The 21,702-nt window shown below is 42.6% G+C and overlaps 1 protein-coding gene across 7 annotated transcripts in view; it reads left to right on the top strand.

The window, feature by feature from the left end:
- The first annotated feature begins 2,305 nt into the window (after nucleotides 1-2,305).
- The window catches only part of LOC139629084 (transcription factor SOX-6-like), a 117,639-nt gene continuing 98,242 nt past the window's right edge, over nucleotides 2,306-21,702 (top strand). For 3 of the 7 annotated variants that reach the window (XM_071491508.1, XM_071491482.1, XM_071491501.1), the window contains exons 1-2: nucleotides 2,319-2,637; nucleotides 20,851-20,920. The gene's annotated coding sequence lies outside the window, so the exon portion shown is untranslated. Of the gene's footprint in view, nucleotides 2,638-3,584; nucleotides 4,119-20,385; nucleotides 20,527-20,672; nucleotides 20,736-20,850; nucleotides 20,921-21,702 lie in introns of those variants that run through there. The other 4 variants (XM_071491457.1, XM_071491492.1, XM_071491465.1 and 1 more) reach the window with 4 other exon arrangements.

The following is a 21,702-nucleotide window of genomic DNA, read 5'->3' as shown; positions in this document are numbered from 1 at the left end:
AAGTGGAAAACAACACCAATAACTCTTATCTTGTCTGTATCAAGTCTTTTCTCCCACTGAAGTTAGCATGCTAACCAGCTAGCCCTGGCCTCGTCTTGTCACTTTGCAATAGTCACTCACTGTAGCCTCCAACCTGCTCAACAAATGTACATTATAAACCCTGGTCTGGTAAATGTAACAATGACTCCAGCTCTTGTCAAGCGACCATCACACCGACAAGAAACCACATTCAGTGGCAGAGTAAACTTGCAAATAGCTCCTTTTAACAACACGGAGGCTGGACATTGGACATTTTAGATATTTTACCTCTATACTGCACATTTGATATGATTGTGTTAGTTAAGAAGAATAACCTAAAACGTCTTCAGCCAGGAAGAAGAAAGGTGAGGATGTGCAGGCAGAGAGCAGCAGGATGCAGGAGAGAGACTTTCAGCAAAGACAGGCAGCACAAAGTCATGAGACCGGACTGACCCTGAATTCAAGAGAGATCTGCTGAAAAGGTATGTTTCAGTCTGGTCCATAATTTTTGATGTTGGTGTCATAAACAGCTGAATCACACACGGGGGTGGGGGGCTAGTCATGGTCATATATGCAAATTACACAAGTGTAATATGTGAAGTTGAAGCCCCTGGTGCACATACACTGAGAGTGGACTTTACAGGAAAGTAGGAAACATCTTGTGTCCAGTAGTTAATCTTTCAAAATGAACAGCCTGTTTGCATAATCATAGATTCTGGGATTTTCAGTGAGAAAGGAGTAGATGTAATGTTAAGCATTTTTAACAAGACAAAATAATGGGAAGGAAAGCCCTCACACACACAAATCATTCCAAGCTAAATATTTTTTATCTCTTAAAACGTGTAGAGGGGACCTTTAATAGAATAGGTAAGTAGTCTAATAAAAAGCTTAATTTGGGCTGATGCTGACTGTCTTTAACAGTGTTCAGATGAACACACTCACCATCTCTGAGAAAAATCTAGTGTGTAATGTGTTTTTGTTTTTTTTTGGATGGAACTATGATGTGTTAGAATTATGCAGTGCTACAAACAAATAGCTCTGATTCATCAGCTGAGGATCGGCATGTTAAAAAAGGATGATTGATAACAATCAATAGCTCTCTAATTCTGGAATTTGGAGATTGCAGTGTAGTTCAGTGGAGGATGATTCAATAGCCTGGCACCTTAATCTCAATTATATTTTATGTTTTCCTATATTCCCAGTAAATTACAATCAACTATTTGAATAGCATATTGATTACATAAAACCTTCACTTTGTGGGATCATGGGCATGTGGAGTGAAAATTGAACCCCTTAGGCTATTGGATGACCTGCCTTAAACCCGTCAAAAGGTGGCGCTAGAGTAAGTGTAATAAAGACAGAGCACAGAGGCGCTCACACCTCCGTTAGGACGCTAAAACTTCATATCTGCAGCACCATCATCGAGACATTAAAGGAGGAGAGTTTGCGTTTAAACGTATTAACCGTATTAATCTTTTTAATGAGATTAATACGATTTGTGTAATTAACCACCCTAAGGCTAGATTTTTTTCCCTGTATTTAAATAATTTCAATATTTTTTTTCTTGAGCAAAATGAAGAGTAATGACACGTTAGAGACTTTAAAACATCAGCTCGCTTCAGAGAGGATGGGACAGGAAATTATAGAAAAGAGAAGGTGATTTGTTTTTAATCACAGACTTGATCTCAAATTTCTTTCTCAATGAGAATTAAAAAAAAAAGTTTTAATGAAAAACCACAACTGGTGAGAAATTCCCTATTTACATATAAAATATTGGCACAAAGGAAACGTTTAATAGGCCTATGCTTTAATCTGTTCAAACTGTCGATCACACACAAATCACACACTTCTCAATGTGTGATTTCTGACATAGAAAAAATGTTAGAAAAAAAAAAGAAATACCCCAAATGAAAGAAAATCAATAATTAGTAATTAGTAATTAGAAATTAATAAGTAATTAATTTCTACTCCAACTGCTGGACAGGAGCAGGGGATGAGCACGCGCGTGCACGCACGCACAGCCCTCGTGCACATAGAGAGGAACGAGGGAAATGAGGAGAGAAGAAGTTAGAAGAAGGAAGAGAGCGGGATCAGGAGGGAGGAAATCTAAAGTGACTTATTTTAATGAACAATGCACAAAGACAGTGACACAGACAGAGAGAGATAAATAATGAGGGAGAGAGAGAGGGAGAGAGAGAGAGAGAGAGAGAGGGAGAGAGAGAGAGAGAGAGAGGGAGAGAGAGGAGGGGTTATCCTGCCTCTGCCTCTTTACCCGACACTGCCCCGCACTCTCACTTAACCTCCACATAGTGCTGGACGGGAAGTAACTTAAATTACTTTTTAAAAATATCCTCTAAATGACAGCTCCCCGGGCTCGGCGTCTCCTCTGACAACGACGCCGAAGTGTTTCCTTGACTTTCTGGTCGTCGGCGCAAACAGAGGAGTTACCGAAGTCCCTGACCCGCTCCAGCGATGGTGACTTTACGCACGGGATTTGAAGACTGTTTGAACTGACTCCTCTTGTTTGGTCCCGGCGCTGACACCCTGCCACCACCGCATCGAAGAGCCTGCGAGTTTTAGCAAGAAAGAAGCGGCGAGGTGTCGAATCAGCGGATCCAGGTAAGAGAGGTCCAGTTGCGCCAGTGTGGGCTTGCACCGGGACCGTCAGCCGCGGCGCGTCCCCCGGGCTGCTTGTTTTGAAAGTCGGTGCGCACTCCGGTTATCTCTGCTCCTCAACAAACAGCGATGACAGCAGCACATTCAGGCTCCATCAGCGCCTTTAAACCTGCAGCTGGGCCGTGATTAGAGTCGCTCGACCCGACATGACCCGCAAAAACTTTGAACTCTGAATCTTTCTTGAGTCGTTCTGCATCATCAGAGAAAAAACTTAACATTATGTAGACTAATTTATTAACGTTATAACAGAAAAAAACTCATAAGTTTATGAGAAAACGTTAACAATTCATAATAACCTGTGAGTAGCCTATGTGGTCAATTATTGTTATTTGCGTGTACATTATGAGATATGTACATAAAGACATAGATAAAAGTAAAGCATGAGAAATATTGGTTATTTTCTTTTATAATAAGCAATATTAAGTTTGTAATAAACACAGTGTGGTGGAGAGATCAGCCTCAAACTGAATTACATCTTTATAAAAACTTTGCAAAAAGTAGTGATTTTGCTTCTGACTCATCATTTAGCCAGAGCTAAAATTAAAACTCTAACATTAAATCTGTGATCCTGCAAATCACACAAATATGATCAGAAATCTGACTTCAGACCATGCTTTAATGAATTCATTTTCATCTCCTTCACCCACTTTAAGCTTTTAAACTATGTGCTCCAAGTGAAAGGTGGTCAAGGTTAATTTCAGCCATAAAAGATGCAACTATATTGTGCAGGAAAAGCAGAGGATGAACTTGACTTTAACGGGGTTCATCCTCCACTACATCCCTGTCACACGCTATTAACAGAAGTGGTTCAGCGGCTCTGTAGCACCAGAAAATGCTTCAGTGGGCTCAGAGCCCATTTCAGAGACATTTAGAGAGAGTCTCTGAAGCACTGTGCGCAAATGAGCTTTGCATAAAGCAGCCGAGTAAATTAAAAACTTTTAAAAAACTGCTGAAATTTAATTCTAAAGACACTTAAAAAAAAATGTACTTCTATAGTCATCCCATTCACCCCCACTGGAGTCTGTGGGGTGACACTCAGTAGTTTCCTCCTCGGCCACACAGCGGTAGCCTTCTGTCCAGGATCGTGAACGCGTCGAGCTCAGCCGGACCTCTGTGGTTCCTTCTGCGCGCCCCCGGCTCCGCGGCTCTCCCAGAGACGCACATTTCAGCGGCTCTGTGGTGGCCTGTGTCCAGCTCACTGGAGTACAATAGAGAGAAATAGACTGCAGAGGGGAGAAGCGAAGAGGGGCGTCTTTAGGGCCCAAGTTAACTTTCCCCCCCGGAGGTCACGGCGACTGACCCTAGAAGAATGCGTGAGTCATACACTGAAATAGACTCGGAGCCCTAAAGCGGGTCCAGTGGGAGACAATACCGGGGGAAACAGGACAGTGTCCCAGCACGGCGGGAGAGTTGAGAATTAGTCTGTAAGTTTGTTTTTTCCCTCCTTCATGATTTTCAGTGCCTGCCTTTCTTTACGTTACATCGTTAAAAGTGTGGCGTGTGCGTCTTAACTTTCTCGCTGATAAAAAGGTGTCACTTTCACTGGTCAGTTACGCAGCCTGATAGAATGACAGAGCTGGTTGTGTGCGAAGTTAATTGCGGGTGTGTGAACTTGAGTCACGCAGGCAGGGGCAGTTTCTGATCCGGAGAGAGGAGCCTGCAGCTCGGACAATCACTCTGCTGCGAGTTCACGGTGAGGATGGGACAGGGGGTACAGGAGGACAAGGCGCACGACAACGGCCTGGAGAAGACTGATAGAGTCACTTCAGGGTGTTTCCCCACATTCAGAGGCACACTACACCTCCGAGATAAGACACTGGTCGTCTGCAGATAAGGAGCTTTTAGAGACGCACAGCGAGAGAGAGAGAGATCACACTGCCATGACAAAAATGAGTTTGAAAACTGCTGAAGAGGAAACTAAAAGTCCGGAGAAGTGGTTCCACTGATTTCTGATTAATTTGGACAAATTGAAACCATCACATCTTTACACACTTGTCGTGTTTGGAGTGAGCAGAGAATGCGCAATTTCTCAGCATCAGCTGAGGGCAAATTGTTTTCCGCATCCACATTTTTGTTTGCACATCAAATCACTCCTCTATTCAGAGTTATAATTGCCCGGCCTGACAGATCCTCCAGTTGCCAGTTAGGACCTGCCCACACCGGCTTACGCAGTAAATCACTATTTCCAACAAGATGTTTAATTGTTTGGACTGTGGAAGAAACAATTTATAGACCACCCCCCCCCCACCTCTACCCCCTCTCTTGTAAGTGAGAGCGTCTGTCTGAAAAACAATCCGAGCAGGCAGGGGGGGTCGCTGAAGCTGATCTCGTATGGCATTTTGTTTTGAGCAGGTGCTGCGGGTTGAAGTTCCCTCATAAGGTAAAGTGGCATTAGAGTGTCCAAATGGCAGACTTATATATAGGCTGCCAATTCAGCACATTGTCCCGGGCTGCATGGCTGCGCTCTCTCCGCTGTCTGAGGGAGACCTGCAGCTTTTTCCTTTTTTTTTTTTTTTTTTTTTTTTTTTTTTTGCATCTCCTCTGTGGGGATCTGCACTGACAACGGGCGGACCAGCCTGAGCACAGCGGCCGGTCGCTGTGTGGTCCATCAGGACTCTGTCAGCAACACGAAATCACCAACCGTGCGTAAAATGCGCATCATATCTGGAGCAAATTTAAATTAATCGCCACCAGTGATGAAATAGAAATTATAATGCAAGATTAAAATTATTTGAAATAGCTTAGGTTAGTGCATTTAAATGCTACAGATAGAGTTTTGAGTTTAGTTTTTTTTCTTTTTTTTTTTTACAGATAATGATTTTATTAAATTTTTTTATTTTCTGATTTGATATGGGCAATTACATTTTCTGATTATATATTTACCTCTCGCTGCTTGTGTTCTTTTCCAACATCAACACAAGTTTATCTGTTATTATAAATCACTACAAAACATTTATTCTGAACTAAACTCCACTCTGAAAATATTAATATCAATTTCATTTTCTTTATTCCCAACATTAAGCCCTGAAAATGTGCACGCCGCGCGTTAATTTAATGCAAGGCCAACCTCAGGATATAATTCTCTCTTTCTTAGAAATCCAGCCATCGCTCACACGTCATGAATAATGTGCCACATATATTTCTTGGACCCTGAGAGGCCTTTTCCTCTGGTGTGGCGCAAAGGGACTATTTAGTGGCAGAAAGAGGGTACAAATGGGAAAGATTAAAGGATTTGACAGCTGAGAGAAGAAGAGAGTGAGATGAAGAGAGACATTGAATAGAGGAGGAGGTGGAGGAGGAGGAGAAGGAGGAGGGGATGATCTGAATTTGGAGACCGTGAGTGTGAGTTTGCCTTTTATCAGACAACCTCAACAGCTTGATGTGCAAAAGAAACTATTTAATTTCAGCTTTAGGATGCATCATGATGCTGAACCCCCCTCTGCGATACTGTTATTATATTTTCACTGTTTATTGGCCTATCTTCCATCTGACTGTGGGGTTATGGATTTAAGTGTTTCCACATGTTGATTTTTTTTTTTCAAGATGTCATTCACCTTCATTGGAAAAACCATCGCTCCTCCATTTTAAGTCTGTGACTGATCTGGAGAGTCCTAATTATTTGTTGTCGGGCTCTTTGAAAAAGACACCAGCCCCCAAATTGGACATGTGTTGTACAAACACAAATTAAACATTTAGCCCTAAGTATTTCTCCCTAGGTCCTAAGTGCATATTAGTCAGCCTATACTTATCTTGGGCCCAACGGCACACCCAAATTGCAGTGTTGCTGCTGAAAAAGAAAGGCTGAGGCCCGCGAGAATGAGCACTTGAGGCACGCTGGCAGATGCCCATAAGTTTTTTAACCACAATGCAAGCTTAGGTGTGTGTATGTGCAGTATATGTATGTGTGTGTCCATGGACTTTCGTATCTTTTGTGTTCTTGTGATTGTTGACATAAACAAATCGGTCAAATGTTCCTCTGAGTGTGACTGAGTGTGCTCGTGTGCATTTGACACTTTATCCAGTGTGTTTTGGCTTGTGTACTATAGGTGTGTGTGTGTGTGGGTATGTGCGTGTTCGCGTGCGCGCGCCTGGGCCTACTTGTTTGCATGTATTCATGTATGTCTGTAGGTGTGTATCATATAAAAGCACATTTCTGTGTATCCTGTTGTGTGTCCTCATTTTGTGTGTCTACACTGGGTGGCCTTTCTGCCTGCACGTATGTATGTATGTTCTTGACTGTGTGTGTGTGTGTGTGTGTGTATGTGTGCGCGTGCATGTGTGCGTGTGTGTGTGCGTGCCCTGGTGGGTGGGCGTACTGCTCCGTGGATCTCTCCTCTGTTCTCCACCACCACATAACCTTGGAAACAGCTTCCTCATTTTTTCTCCAGAGTGGAGAATAACAAGACACAGCGTTTATTCTCCTCTCTCCTCTCTTTCAATGGTCGGGCTAACCTTTCCTTTCTGCCGCCGATTCTCCGCCACCTGCTCCCCACCATCCAATTACAAAGCCCAGAGTGAGAGCTTACCTGACACACCAGCTCATAATGACAACCGCACCCCTCCCCTCTTCCACCCATACACACACACACTCACTCCACCATCCTCCTTTTTATGCATCCTTACATGCATCTTCTTTGTCCCTGTCACATTCAGTGCAGCTCATATTTCTGGGTGCCTCGATGCAAAGAGCAGCTGAAGTTCATGAAGTTCAACCTGTGGCTCTTTTCTCTCTTTCTCTCTGACTTTTTTCTTCCTTAATGCATCAGGGTGTGTGTCAGCGACCTCTGATGTCTGTCACATTAACAATGACTATTTAGGACCTGCGGAGGATTGAGTAAGATTTATAATTGTATGCTTTACACAAGAGTCTTTGACAAATGACTGGCGCACTGTTAACACACTCACAGACCGAGTGTCCTGCCTGGAGAGAAAAATAACAAGGGGTGGCTTGAATCCATATTAGACTTTAACCACTTTATTTTTTGTCTAATACTATGATTATTTTAATTGAACGTCATCTGTAATGCTGCCTTTTTCTGTTTTGTTTTTTTCTGTTTGTTTTGTGATTTGTGAACAACTTGACGCATTCTTCTCTCTGCTTTCCTATTTTTTTATTGTGTCTCCTCAAGTGGAAAAACTCACCATCACACTCTCCATCGACGCAGCACAGAGAGCTGCTGTTTGTCTGGGCTGTTGAGAGTCATTAGATCAAAACTAAATGATGAGCTGCAAAATGGCTTATGCTTTAGTTTTCTTTTTGTCATAAACTTGCTGCTTCCCTCCGGTAAAAAAAAAACAAGGCTATTTAAAAAAATTAAATGAAATAAAAAAGCATCCTAATGCAGTTCACTTTATAGTATAAGGATCAAAAAGGTGTATGGAAATAAATAAATTAAAATCAATAGTTAAAAGTCCCATATTTTACATTTTTTATTAACATTTTAATATCCACAAGAAGATCTATTTGTGGTTTTAAGAACCAAAAACCATCTCGGTGTAGTTTTACATCTCCTCTCTCAGGCTTCTCTCTGGAGCAGTAGTGACAACAGGTCAGTCAGCCAATCAGAAGGCTCTGAGCCTCTCTTCTGATTGGCTGACTGTTTTCTGAGTGATCAAATACAAATAAAGCAGATTTCAGGTAAACACTCAGAGAAACCAAATCCTACAACATTGGATGGTGGGCTTGGGGCATGGTTTGGCCAGTGACTGCTTTGTTGTGACATCACAAAGTTCCAGAAGTCCTGATGGCTGATTTTCAGGCTCAGTGTCTGAATACAGGCTGTGTGCATTTCGCTGTGGACTGAGGCTTTGATACTTTCACCATATTAATATAGAACCTAGACCTGCTTTATGATCAAAAAACACTTGGAAGTCTCACTTTACAATATGAGACCTTTAAATAATTTAAATAAAAATGTAGAAAGCGTTTATCAATGAACCCCTCAAGCTACACATCCACCACATGATATCCAGATTAACTGGTATCTGTGATATATAATGCACAGTTAATAAAATTTGTTAATGAAGTTATTGTCTTTTGTAAAATTAAGATAGAAAGTAACTGTGAAGTGAACTAACACTCAATGTGGTAGCGCCCCTACAAGGTGGATTCTGTTGATCTAATGCTTGTGTAATTATTTTTGTCCCCAAAGAAACATATTGCTCAAAAGAAAAAAAACACCGTGTAGATCTTCTGATGTTGCATGCAAAATAGATTAGTCTCACTACTTACTACTCGCTGCTGCATGGTCATGGAAATCTCATCATTGTCACTTTATTGTTTCTGTTGAAGGAAGCCGAGTCAGTGTAAAAACACATAATTCAGACTGTTTCTTTCACTGTTGCAAAAATGTCCACAGCAGTTGATTCTCTGCTAATTTGTGGACATGAGCTACAGGATTAAAGTGCTGTGGTCAGTTTGGTTCATCCAATCAGATTACAGACTTTTGGTATTTCTAACAAGACTATGGGGTGACCAGGTGAATGACACTGGTGCTCCAGTGGCTCTTTATCTGTCAGTCAGTCGTCGTGGCCTTGGACTGCAGCAGCAGCAGCAGATGCTTTGGCGATTACATTGCTGCTGATGATTTTACAGAAAAGGGAAATCACATGTCTGCATGTCCAGGAGCTTTAGTTAGCTTCTCTCTCTCCTCTTCTTTGCACTTTTTCTGTCCTCCCTTCTTTCCTTTTGGGTTACATTCAGCATGGTTAGCTTGACAGATGAACTTAGAGTGACAGCTACAACTCACACCTCAGACTGAAATCCTAAACATATGCTGCAGCCTTCTTCATTTAGTGTCAAATAGGAAAAAATCAACCTCTCTTCTTCTTGCAGTCAAAATGCTATCAGTGACTTTCATATCAAATAACACACAGTTTTTTCTCTTCAGGCAGGAGCGCTGCTTATTTCATTCTGACATGAGACTCATATAACCAACAAAAAAAAAAGTTTTGCTCTGTCTGTGAGCCGTTGTCTCTGCATGAAGCATTTGAATCCTTGTTTTTCAGGGTTGCAGAGTGCAACATGGTGCTTGTATGGTGTGGGAACTTTTATGAAGGCTGAGTGTCATTATCTCTCATCTCATTATCTGTTCAGAGCTGTTTAGCAGCCTTGATTCAGACAGATGTTTTGTTTTTCTGGTGCCCTTTTTTTTTCTTTTTTTTTTTTGTGGAGCATTTATATATCATTTATATATTCACATATTCTGTTGAGTTTGTCCATTGAGCATGGGCTGCTGTGATGGGTCTGTTTAAACCAGCTGGGCTCTGAAAAGGGAGCTGTTGAGATTATCTTCTGTTCATTTCTGGGGCTGGGATTAAGAGGATACCCTCCATGATTCATGAAAACCAGAGGGGTGAATCATTTGAGGTGTTTTGTTCCCAACTCCAGTTCATCAGGAAACATTATCCCAACTAAAGGCCCTAAGATGAATCCTAACTTCAGTATCACCCTGCACTGTGCTTCATATGATGCAGTGAGTCAGTATGAAGTGGTTGCCATTAGCAAACATTTCTTGGTTTGTTTTATCCGTCTTGAGAACCAGATGGGTGAGGTTTGGTGTGTGAGATGACACAAGTGCCTGACAGTTTTTACAATCGAATGAAAGTTTTGACGACACATTTGCACGTCTCTTGTGTAATTGACAGCCAAGTTTGCCTCTTTCTTCACAACACATAAACCCCACCCCTCTGGCACTCCCTGCAGTTAAAACAAACGGAAAAATTATTTGCACTATTGTTTGATAGGAGTCTACTGTTGATGTCACATGAGTCACTTTGAGATGCTGTGCCTGTGAATATTGATGAGCACTTCACTGCTTTATGACTGTGTGACAAAGATTTATAATATAACTTTGTTTCCAGTTCATCACTGCATGTTTCTTTTTGAACTCCCACCATAAATCAACGTGTCCAGTAATAGAAAAGAAAAAGGGAAATTTGCTGAAGTGTTTGTGGTGTGGAAACCGTTTCCTGAGCTGCTCTCATCAGCCCCTCAGAGACTGTTTTTAGGAGGAAGCCACTGAAAGTGGTAAACGCTGCTCAGACTGAAAAAATCAGAGCCCCACAGCACTGTGCAATTGAGCTTTACCTTGGATAGTGTACACACAAACACACACAGGAATTATTACATACAAACACATGCATACATTCTAAGAGGCACACAAACACATTTCATAACAGATAAAAACCGAGCTGGGAGCACGGGTTCACATGTAGCTGGTTTTCCATTGTCCAAACCACATAAAGAGAATTCATTTCAGGTCGTTCAGTCATAAACACCCGGATATTGATGAGTTGTGTAAACAGTTTAAGTAGTAATTGGAAGATATAAAGGCCTGAATACGTAAAAGAGGGTCTGTAACCTTTACAAATTGGAGACAAGTATATATGTATATATACATATATATATATATATATATATATATATATATATATATATATGTGTGTGTGTGTATATATATATATATATATGTATATATATATATTTGGTTTGAATGAAAGCCTGATGGAAAAGTAATATTTTAAGGGAAACATCAGCAATGTAGTGCACTTTAATGAAATCAGGGGAGATTTCAAAACAAATTGTCAAGTAGCTTCGTTTTTCAGTCTTCATGCATCCAGATTACAACGCAGGCTTATTGTTGTCCCCAGACCCGACAACCCTGATGACATCACTATGATATCATAGTCTTGACTCAGCTTCTGCTCCTCATCATCAGTAAACAGATCCTGATGTGTAATGTTGGTGGAGTGCCCCTTCAGTTGTCTGGTTAAAATAATTTTGTTCTCACATTCTGATTGAGGACAGTGAGTATAAAAGTTAGAGTTTATAAACTCGGAGCCCTCCTGAGGAAGGTTTTTCCTTTTCTACTCGACTCATTTTTCAGCTTCTGTGCTGTTCATTCCGGTTTGAAAACAAAGAATCAATTAAGTTTTCACTCTTAGCAAAGTGCAGTACAGATTTCTTAGTTGCTTGATGCAGAACCAAGTACACAGCATTGTTCTCACCTGGGTAAACACAGTGAAAAAGATTAATCGTCACTTTAGAGTTTGAAAGACACAACTGGACTGCAAACAATGCTGGGGTGATTTTCCTCTGAGCTCATCTTTGTGTTGCTTTTCCACTTTGATTCTTTCCTCCTCTAAAAGCGGGCAGGCGAACCTTCACTTTACTGCTGAGAGTGGTTTGGAGTAATGGGGCGTGGCAGCAGGGTTCGGGGTGCGAGGCCTCTGAAATGACCCTGTGGTGAAGTAGTGAGGGCCAGGGTAACGTGGTCCCACCCACCAAGCCGAAGCCCAAATCCAATTGGTCGCCGGCCAGCTTGTCTACGCAGGGCGTTGCCATGGTTTCCAGGCCCCAAGAAGTCTTTAATCGAGTCGTTGTCATCATGAGATGGTGGTGAGTGTTTGGGCTTGCAGTGGAGAGATAGAGAAAGAGGGAGGCTGAGTATCGACCATGTGGCTCAGAATAGAAATGTACCGCTTGACAGGCAGCTCTGAAGGCGGCCAGGCTTTGTGAGATACACACATCAGGTTCACTCCTGGTGTCGTGAAGTTCCCAGGGCTATATCACGCCTGGGAAAGTGTTCAAAAATGACATGCTCCTGACACACTCCTGGCCCATGTCTATTTGTATATGGTATGCTATGTTCTGAACACAGTGTTGGATTAGCAGAAGCGTGGAGTGTGGTGTTCAGTGATGACGGGGTGTACAGAGGAGTGGCGCTGGCTAGGGTATCAAGCTGACTGGGCTCAGACCTCAGGTTTCCGCCACGTAATCCAACACACTTTAGATGGTGGGGTGGATGGTGGCATCATGGCCTGCTGACATTTGTGCCAGGAGGTTTCACACACACATAAGATACGCTCACTGATAGTAGCACTGTGCCTGTGTGTGTTCTTGTGCAGGCAGAGAATTACAGCCGCTTCATGGGACCCACATAGTGGGCTTTTCCATGCGTCCTTAGCGACAGGTTCTGAGAGTAAACTCTGTTTTACTGAAACTACAGTGGAAACAGCCAATCAGGTTAGTCGTACCACTGTATTGTTAGAGGTAGCTAATTTGTCTTGGCCCGCAGCCGATGTGTAACCGAATAAAATGGCCCTTTGCCACGGTCCCTCAGGATGATGGTTCCCTGTTGGAGGGCCTGCCATTGCAGGAGAGAAAATCGCTGCCTCAGCAAGCTGTTTAGTCTCATTCTCAAGGAGCTTACACTGTGTCTCCCTGTTTAATATGGGAAACATACGTAGGCTGGCCTGTGATGTCAATTGTTATTGCTGGAGGCCAGCTATAGGAAAAATCTCATTTGCCTTTTCTAAAGCACTGTAGTGAAAAGGAGCTTATGTCATAAAGACGCTATTGTGGCTGCTGCGGGGCCTGCTGTATGTATGTGCGTGCGTGTGTGTGTGTGTATGAAAGTGTCACAACTTTGACCCATACATTGTGGATTTCACGTGTGTTTTCCTCACATTTGTGCAGGTTTGAATGGACAATGGTTTCTGTGCCTGTTTCTTCATGGTGCACACAAAGGGAGTTAAGTGGCGGCCCTTTGTGCAGGAGATTTATGAATTAGGGCCGCCATTGTAGCTGCCACAAATGATTACATAGTTCTTGTGCCTGCCTCTCTCTTTGATTTTGTGCTTGTGTTTTGTCATTGTGTGGCTCCACGTCTTTAGCTGGTGGAGATAATGACGGTGATGATGGAAGGAGTCATAGTGTGTATCAGCCTGAGGAGAACAAAACATCCATCCAGTCTGACATAACCCAAACACTGACATTTAGAAAGACACTTGTTTGACATATCATGTCAGAACTTGCCCAATTAATATTTATAAAATGTATAAGTCTCTACTTGACTTATCCAATGTGCCAAAGCTGCACCTGTGGAGCTTTTTCTGCAGCCCATAAAGGTTGTATCAGGACAGTTCCAGCTGCAAATGTGTACATGTGTTAATCCATCAGTTTCCCCTGTATTATCTCAGATTAAAAATAATGAGCTTTTATGATAACCAACTCCAAACCGAGATGGGGAATAAAATGTGAGTAGCATCATAAAATGCAGAGGACTGACAAATGCGGCTTCAGTCAGATCAATAACTGTTAGCCATGTAATCACTCTCTCAGCCTGAATCCCACAGACGTCCAGCAGCCAAGAAGTCTGTTTCAGCTGCGGACACAGCAGCAAAAATGCACTTATATAGACAAGAAATGTGGGGAAATTAAGTAAAGGGAAAAGTCTTGATCCTCAGTAAACATTTGCATCATGCTAAAGGTTTCTATAAAATGAAATATGCACATTAATTCCTTACAAAAACACGTCACCAAGGTGCAACAAGTCAGAGCAGGCTGGGGTGGGGGAGAGATAAACTGTATGTTTGATTTCTCTTATGAATACAAATTGTAGACATATGGGGGAGGAGAGGATTGAAGTAAAACAGTTGATATTTATTGCCACTACAGTTTTTCTATTCGTTTTTTAAAGCCATTTCTGACAACCGCCTCCTCCACCTCAACAAGCCTCCCCTCTCGTTGGGCTTCTCCGTGTTTTACAGAGCAGCAGATTTGTGTGCTGTCCTCTAAATCATTTCCCTCTCTCGCAGATTGCTCCCTGCAGGAATATTGGCCTGACAGCCGTTTTTTCCTCACTCTGCTTCCCCAGTGGACTCATTTACATTTATGCATGCAGCAATTAATTACAGACTGGCGCTGGCCTTGTAAATTAGAGGGAGCCGAGGTCGCCCTCATTAATTGCCCCTGACAGTTAAAGCCTTGTTTGGGTCGTGACAAGGCTGACTTCAGGCTGGGACAGTGAGCGCGCAGCAGTGGTTGGCTGGTGTTCATGCATCTGATATCACTTTGCAGCAAATTAGGAAAAATTTACTTTCTTGATGCATTTATTATTTTGTGCTATTATTTTTTCTTTTTGCCGGATACAGAAAAGTTTTCCAAACTTTATATTCCCTATCCCAGTAAACCTTTGTCTATGCAGCTATAGGTCGTCATTCCATTCCTTATGTTTTGTCTTTAGCGTGATGGGTTCTGTGTGTTTTTTTGGAGGGTCTTTCATCCAAATACTTGAGGAGGGGTTTTTCTATAGACTCAGGAGTCAGGGTAGGCGACTTCTCACGGTGTTGGCCTTTTCATGCAAAGACGCTCCAACTTTTTCCGGCTCCTTCCCTCACAAGGCCCTCCTTTCTTCTCTGTCACGCAGCGATGTGTTTGTGCATACCTCACCGGCTTGACAAAAGAAGGGAGAGATCCTATTCACTTCTGCCTTTGACATTCACCTCTTGTTTTTACAATCTTTCCAAGGCGCGCTGTTTGCACAGTGGAACAGGCTTTGTCTTGAAGAAGCGGGACAATGGTGAGCGCCCTAATGTAATCTCCTAAGGGTAGCAAGCAGAGGGGCGAGGTCGAGACGTATGTGCTGGCGCTTGCCCCTACCAACTCTCTCTCCCTCCCACTCTTAACTTGAGCAATATTTCATGTTAACTGCGACTTTGGAGAGAATACATGTTGTCACTTAAGCCTCTGTAATGTTCACCTAGGCCTTTTGTGAAGGAAGCACAAAAGCTTTTCACTCGTGCAAACATCCTCTTCCCTCGCTCCACTTATTAAAGGTGCTCTGAGCAGCGGTTTGCCCACCCACATGTATATCTACAACTTAGTCTCTATCAATACAACCAGAAAAATGTGCATTATTTTCATGTTATCCTCCCCCCACCTTTGCCAAGTGTTTATGAAGGACTAAACACAACCACACTTTGGACACAAGATGCAAACCCCTTTAGTCTCCAGTGTTAATGTCCTTTACTTGTAGACCAGACCAATCACCCTTTAACTTCTATACTATATAAAGGGGTTGGGGGGGGGCGCCTCCCTCTGCCTCTCCTTTGATTGGCTGACTGTTTTCTGAGTGATTCAATAAAAATATAGCAGGTTTCAGGAAAACACTCAGAGAAACCGAATTCTGCAAGGTTGGATGGTGGGTCCAGGTGGGTGGGGCTTGCGGCGTGGCTGAGGGCGGAGACTGCTTTCTTGTGACATCACAAAGTTCCAGAAGTCCTGACGGCTCATTTTATGGCTCAGTTTCTGAATACAGGCTGTGTGCATTTCTCTGTGGACTGAGGCTTTGATACTTTCACGGTATTAATATAGTATTAATATAGATGTGTTTGTTGATAGTGATTGTTGAATTTTCACACCTCTCCATGATAGCCAGGGATTGGCCCTGCCTTCCAGTGTGGCTGTTCAGAACAGCTTTAAACACTTTTGCCTTCAAACATGCCCGGACAATATGTCAAACGAACTAGTTTGTTTCAAACATACCCTGGCATTTAGGATGTCACTCTTCAAGGACTGGAATAAACATTGCCTTGCATTGCAGAAATTGTCTCTAAAACATATTAGTGAAGCAGATTATTTGTTTTTAAACACATTTTTTTGACGATAGGATTGATATCTGAAGACTGATAATCAGTCACAACTTCAAAGAGTGAAATGCAGTGAAAAAGCTCACTGATAAGAGGAGAATAATTTGCTTGCTAACAACCCCACGTGAAAATAGACTAACAGAGTCGATGTGTCCTATAAGCTCATCATTTATGGGTCAACCCAATCTCATTCTGGGTTAAAGGCCCATATGATTCGTTGGAGCCACACTCTGGTTCCTATGGTGCGGCATGGAAGTGGCAGCATAGAGCCCCATGTGGTGCAAAGCTCATTGAGAGAGCTTCTGTCTCATAGAGTTCCATTGTTCTTACTCCAGTGTGTCCGCGTCTGCACAAGTGGCATTGACAGCTGCGACAAGACAACATTTGGGACTGTGCATATTTTGTTGCGTGAATGCATGCATTCATTGTGCAGGTGCAGGCCTTGCTCTGAATATAATACAGTCTATCTCCTTGCTGTGCACCATATCTTTTACCTCTCTTGTTACAGTCTGCAAGGCCATGATGTCATGGCTTCGCCTTTGCCAAAAGTATGGCTCTGGCCTTTCGTTTTGCTGCTGCAAAGTTCTCGTCCAGACAGGTGTTTTTTTTGTTTTTTTTTTTTGCTGCTGGCTCAACTGTAGGGTAACATGTGCCATTTTACAGCTGTTGGACAATGGGCCAAAAAGGTAGCTGTTACTTCCTGCAGTTGTCAGGAGGAGCCTGAAATGGCTTTATAGCCTGGGTCTCCTCTGTCAGCTCCCCCTCTCTGAGGTGGATGAGAGGAGCAATGGTTGGGACTGGACGTGTGGGGAGATCGTGAACAGGAGAGTGAGACAGAAAAAAACCCACATAAGAACCAACATTATGTGTTTTTTGAAGCATTTTCTATGCAATGAAGAGAGGACAAGAGGAACGTTAAAAGAAGAAGAAACCGTTAATGTGGACTTGTGTAAAGTACAATAACACTGGGGAACACAATTTTTGTTGAGTTAGGTCTGACAGCTGTTTTTAACTAATTTTTGGGTGCGGAATCCAAAACTGATCTCAGTTTTTCTCTATCACGTCAAGTTTTTGAACTATAGGATCCCCGTTTTCTTAAAAAATATTAAAAATACTGTACTAAGATGGAATAGTTACAAGCTTTGAAAACTAAAAAAACTGCATAAAATGAAATAGAACTTACAACGTATACCCATGGTTACAAGGTTAAGAGAAAAGCCAGTACAAATCCTCTTAATTCCTACTATGCAAGCTTTCTGTTTGCAGATATTGATAGTACTGACCTACTGGGAGCTGCACACACCTCTCACCGCACTGTCTCAATTGTGACTGCACAAACAAGTTGCCACGTAGCTGTTGATGAGTCCAATCGTAATCAGCTGGCAAGTCTTACTACAGCTAATCAGTGGAATTTTGCTTATCTGGAGGGTAAGCTGTGGAGAAAAAACTTGACGTGCTACAAAAAAACTGAGTGCAATTTTGGAATCAGCATGCCAATTACAATTACAAGTACAAGTACATTTCCTTATGTCAAAACATTGTTCCGAACCTAATGACTTGTAAACAACCTACTGAATGAACTGACTTGGAGAATATGATACAAAGCCTATACATTTTTTATTTATTTAACACAACCCACCCCCACAGCATGGGAGTGTTCTGACAAAGCTTTTCCAGAGTATTTGTGTGTGTGTGTGTGTGTATGTGTGTGTGTGTGTGTGTGTGTGTATGTTTGTGCACATGTCCATCAAAGAGACAGTGGACTTGCTTTAGATGCAGCTTACACAGGAGAAAAATAACCAAACAATCTAACCTAGTTCCACACCTCTATCCTCTAACGTAGCCATCATTGGGCCACTGCCAAGTTCAAACTGAGCTGTTCAAAAAGCAGCAAGCACAACATCACCAACACATCACATTTTTCAAAATTAAAGAAAATTAATTCCACTTCCTAAAAGCTGTGCTCCAAAGTAATGAGTACTTCACAGAAATGTAGTGGAGTCATAATTACAATACTGTAAGTGTACTGGAGTAAAAGTCATAAGTTTAAAATGAAAACATTCAAGTAAAGTACAGATACTTGAAAAATATACTTAAGTACAGAACTCAAGCACATGTACTGGCTGTCTAAGAGTGTGTGTCAGCTTGTCTGTTTGAGTGCTGACTGGTTCCAGTATCTCAGTGTTGTAAGAAGACCGTCTTTTTTTTTTTACTCTTCAGGTCTGTGAACTCTCTCTGTAATATATCACCATATCTCATGGTATGGAAAAATATCTGCAAAATCACATAATTAAATCGAGAGTACAGGCTCTAGTGTGTGAAAGTAATTTGTCAGAAAATATTTTCAAAATACTACAACAACTTTCAAAATACTACAGCAACTTTACAGTTTGCTGAAATCATGAATTTGACCGACTGTGTTTTGTAAAACAATATCTCTACATGATCATATTGTGAAGACTGAATTATTGTCTGTGCTTTCTACACTTCTTTGGCTACAGCTGGATGGCCTCAGTTTTGAAAATAAAACCTTATTTATATATAGACGTTGCAGCTCACAGAGGGTTAATATGCACATGTAGAAGCTTGAAAATCTACAGGCGCAGGTATTGTTTTCTATAGTCACGAACCCTCCTGCCACACCTTGAGTGACTGCATTATGGAAGCACTCCTGCATACACAGAGTTGCAGTGACTGATAAAACATGGTATTATTTAAGATTGTGTTACCCTCATATACTCTGCACCACACCTGTCATCGGATGTCAGTGTGTGACTTGTACATATCACCAAAGTGGAGGTTCTTTATGAATACAGGAGTGCTGATACCGTATGTTCACTGTATGTGTGCATATCAGCATGTACAGAAATGCAAGGGCTGTTTTGTGCAGAACACATGCATGTTAGTGTGAATGTGAGTGGGAAGGCTGTTCCTGAGTGTGTGTGTGTGTGTGTGTGTGTGTGTGTGTGTGTGTGTGTGTGTGTGTGAGTGTTTGTGTGTGTGTGTGCATGTGCATGTGCGTGAGAGCACGTGCGTTTTGCAGCTACTCTCCTCTACTGGGCAGCCAGCTGTCTCTCTGATTACCCAGCATCCTCCAGGTGTCAGATCTGCCATCTGCAGATGAGTGGCAAGGCATGTGGAGCGGAGGAATGGAGGAGGGAAAGGAGGTGGGGGGCGGAGGGTCGGGGGTAGAAGAAGAGGAAACGGAATAACTGGTTCTACAGACATCTGGAGCGTGTTCAGACGGGTCAGCGAGCGCTGCAGAGTGTGAACGGCACTCAGGGGATTCCAGCTTGCAGTCACTTGATTGGAAAGGTGGCTTCTTAAGTCTTTGACGGGGAACACTGCTCCTTCTGAAAGAGAGAGAGCGGGACAGAGGAGAAAGAAGTGGCGTCTTACAGAAATATTTGCAAGGAAGTTTCGCCGAAGTGTATTTTTGCCGACTATTTGTTATCATTATTATTATCACAAGAACTCCTTAGTGTACAAGTCTTTGAGTTGTTCTTGGTCAGAATTGCCCTTAATTATGCCCTGAGAGAAAAATGCATCCAAGAGAATCATTTGGTTGATTCGATGCATGAATAAAAGATCATACATGCCCAATGTTGCCTTTTTTCTTCATTGTTCTCAATTAGCCTCAAATTGTGGAATCAAAGGCGTGTTTTTGTTGCACTCTTTGTACAACTTAGATGGTGTGTTAAGGCGCGGTCACGATGCATAGCGTCAGAGAAATGCCTCCCTGTATGTTGTGTTGCCTGTGAGTGTGTGTGTGAACACAGCCTCTCTCTTTAACTCTGTCCTCATCCTGTTCAGCTCTTTCTTTCTTTAATTAGCGGCCTCCCACTCTCAATTAAGACGGCCTCCCATCCTCTCTCAATTTGGGGCCCTCTCTGGGGGGCCCGGTCCTGAGATGCGTACCTTCAAAGAAGTCCATCAGCAGTTTGACCTCTTTGATGTTATTATTTGTTTTTTAGGACCCCGGTTCAGCAAATGGCTGTTTGTAGTGTGAGCTTGTGTGCATGTGAGGCTATAACAAGGCTGACTCCAGGTCAGCCCCCAGAGTCAGAGTGGTCTGTTTAAGCCAGGCATCCCAGGAATGGCAAGCTGTCCACTTGACAAGAGTATTTGTTCCCGCTCTCATTGGGACAGATTTCTGAAAGAAAACATCAGGCATCACTAACTGTATTAAGACAGATTGCGGCCAGTTTTTCGACTTCAAAGCCTCACACAAGAATCGCTCTGTTTGTCGTTTGTTAGGCTTTGCGTGGCTGAGTCGGTGCCGTTGTTTGTGCAGTGAAACTGCTGTGAGAGAAATACAGTGATCCTCTGTTGGCGCTGCCGTGGACTTCACACAGGACCTCTGTTCTGTCTCGAGCATCCACTACAGAGGGACCTCAGGTGGGCCGAGAGTGTATTCACTGGGCTCCAGAAACACTTTCCAATTCAAATTTTCACAAGTTGGCATGATGTGAAGAATTTAGTCACTGTTCATTAAAAATGTTTCCTGGTTCAACTAAAATTTTGGTTTTGTTTGCCTGGAATTTAGGATTCTGTCCTGGATAATCCACAGAACAAATATCAAGCTATTTCACTGGCAGAATGAAGGTGTAAGGAAATCCCTGTCATGTTTTTTGTATTTAGGTGGACCCTTTAATTTATGATGATGATGATGATGATATTATCAAAAACATGATCATTGTCTTCTGTTTTCCTCTTTTTCAGGTGACGTTCATGAATTTTAAAGTCATCCACAAGTGAGAAGAGGGTGTTGGAGTTGAAGTCTCTTATTCCTGTAAGTTTCCCCTCAGCAGCTGATGCTTATGACATATATATCTGTGAACGGTAACACGGCACGCTTGTGTGTGTGCCACCGTTTGGCACTCTGGATGTTTACTTCCACCAAATAGCAGATAATAAGCCCTAATGGAGAACACATTATTGTTTCCTCTGAGCAGAATGGAACAACTCATGCTGGTGTTTGAACATGCCACGTTTGGCTCCAGCGGTTGTTTTTAGCAGAGCAGCAGTGTGTGTGAGTGTGTGTGTGTGTGTGTGTGTGTGTGTGTGTGTGTGTGTGGAGTGTGTAGTGGGTGTGTGTGTTAGTCAATGCTAACAAAACTGTAGCTGACTTATGTGCATGTCCACTACCTCTCTGCCCTCCATCAGCACATACAGAACGCTTTTGATTTGGTTCACAGCAAATGCAGACCTCCACTCCAGTTAGTATTCTGCCCTGTGCACCCTCAATAGCGGCTTTCACTGGGGTGAAGAAAGGGGTCTTTTAAAGACTCTCACAGGCATCACTCCAGGAACCTTTCAGCGCCGGGACCTACAGTATGCCTTTTAATGGACTTTCTCTCTGTGAGCAATAAAGATTATATCTGGAGTCAAACAGTGCTGTAGGTAACTCTAGCCCAAATTACGCTGGTGAGGCTGCAGCGGCCGATCTGGATGGTTTCAGCAGAGGCGGGAGACGTGAAATGTACAGATGGGAGTGGTTGGAGAAAAGAGTGATCTGACCATCTGGCTAATCCCCCTGTTTAAGAATACTTATTAAGTCTCTCTCTAGTGGCC

This window comes from Trachinotus anak, unplaced genomic scaffold (genome assembly GCF_046630095.1).
Source record: "Trachinotus anak isolate AG129_WGS33_773 ecotype Australia unplaced genomic scaffold, CSIRO_AGI_Tana_v1 ptg000002l, whole genome shotgun sequence".
Taxonomy (NCBI): domain Eukaryota; kingdom Metazoa; phylum Chordata; class Actinopteri; order Carangiformes; family Carangidae; genus Trachinotus; species Trachinotus anak.
This window is presented reverse-complemented; position numbering and strand designations above follow the sequence as displayed.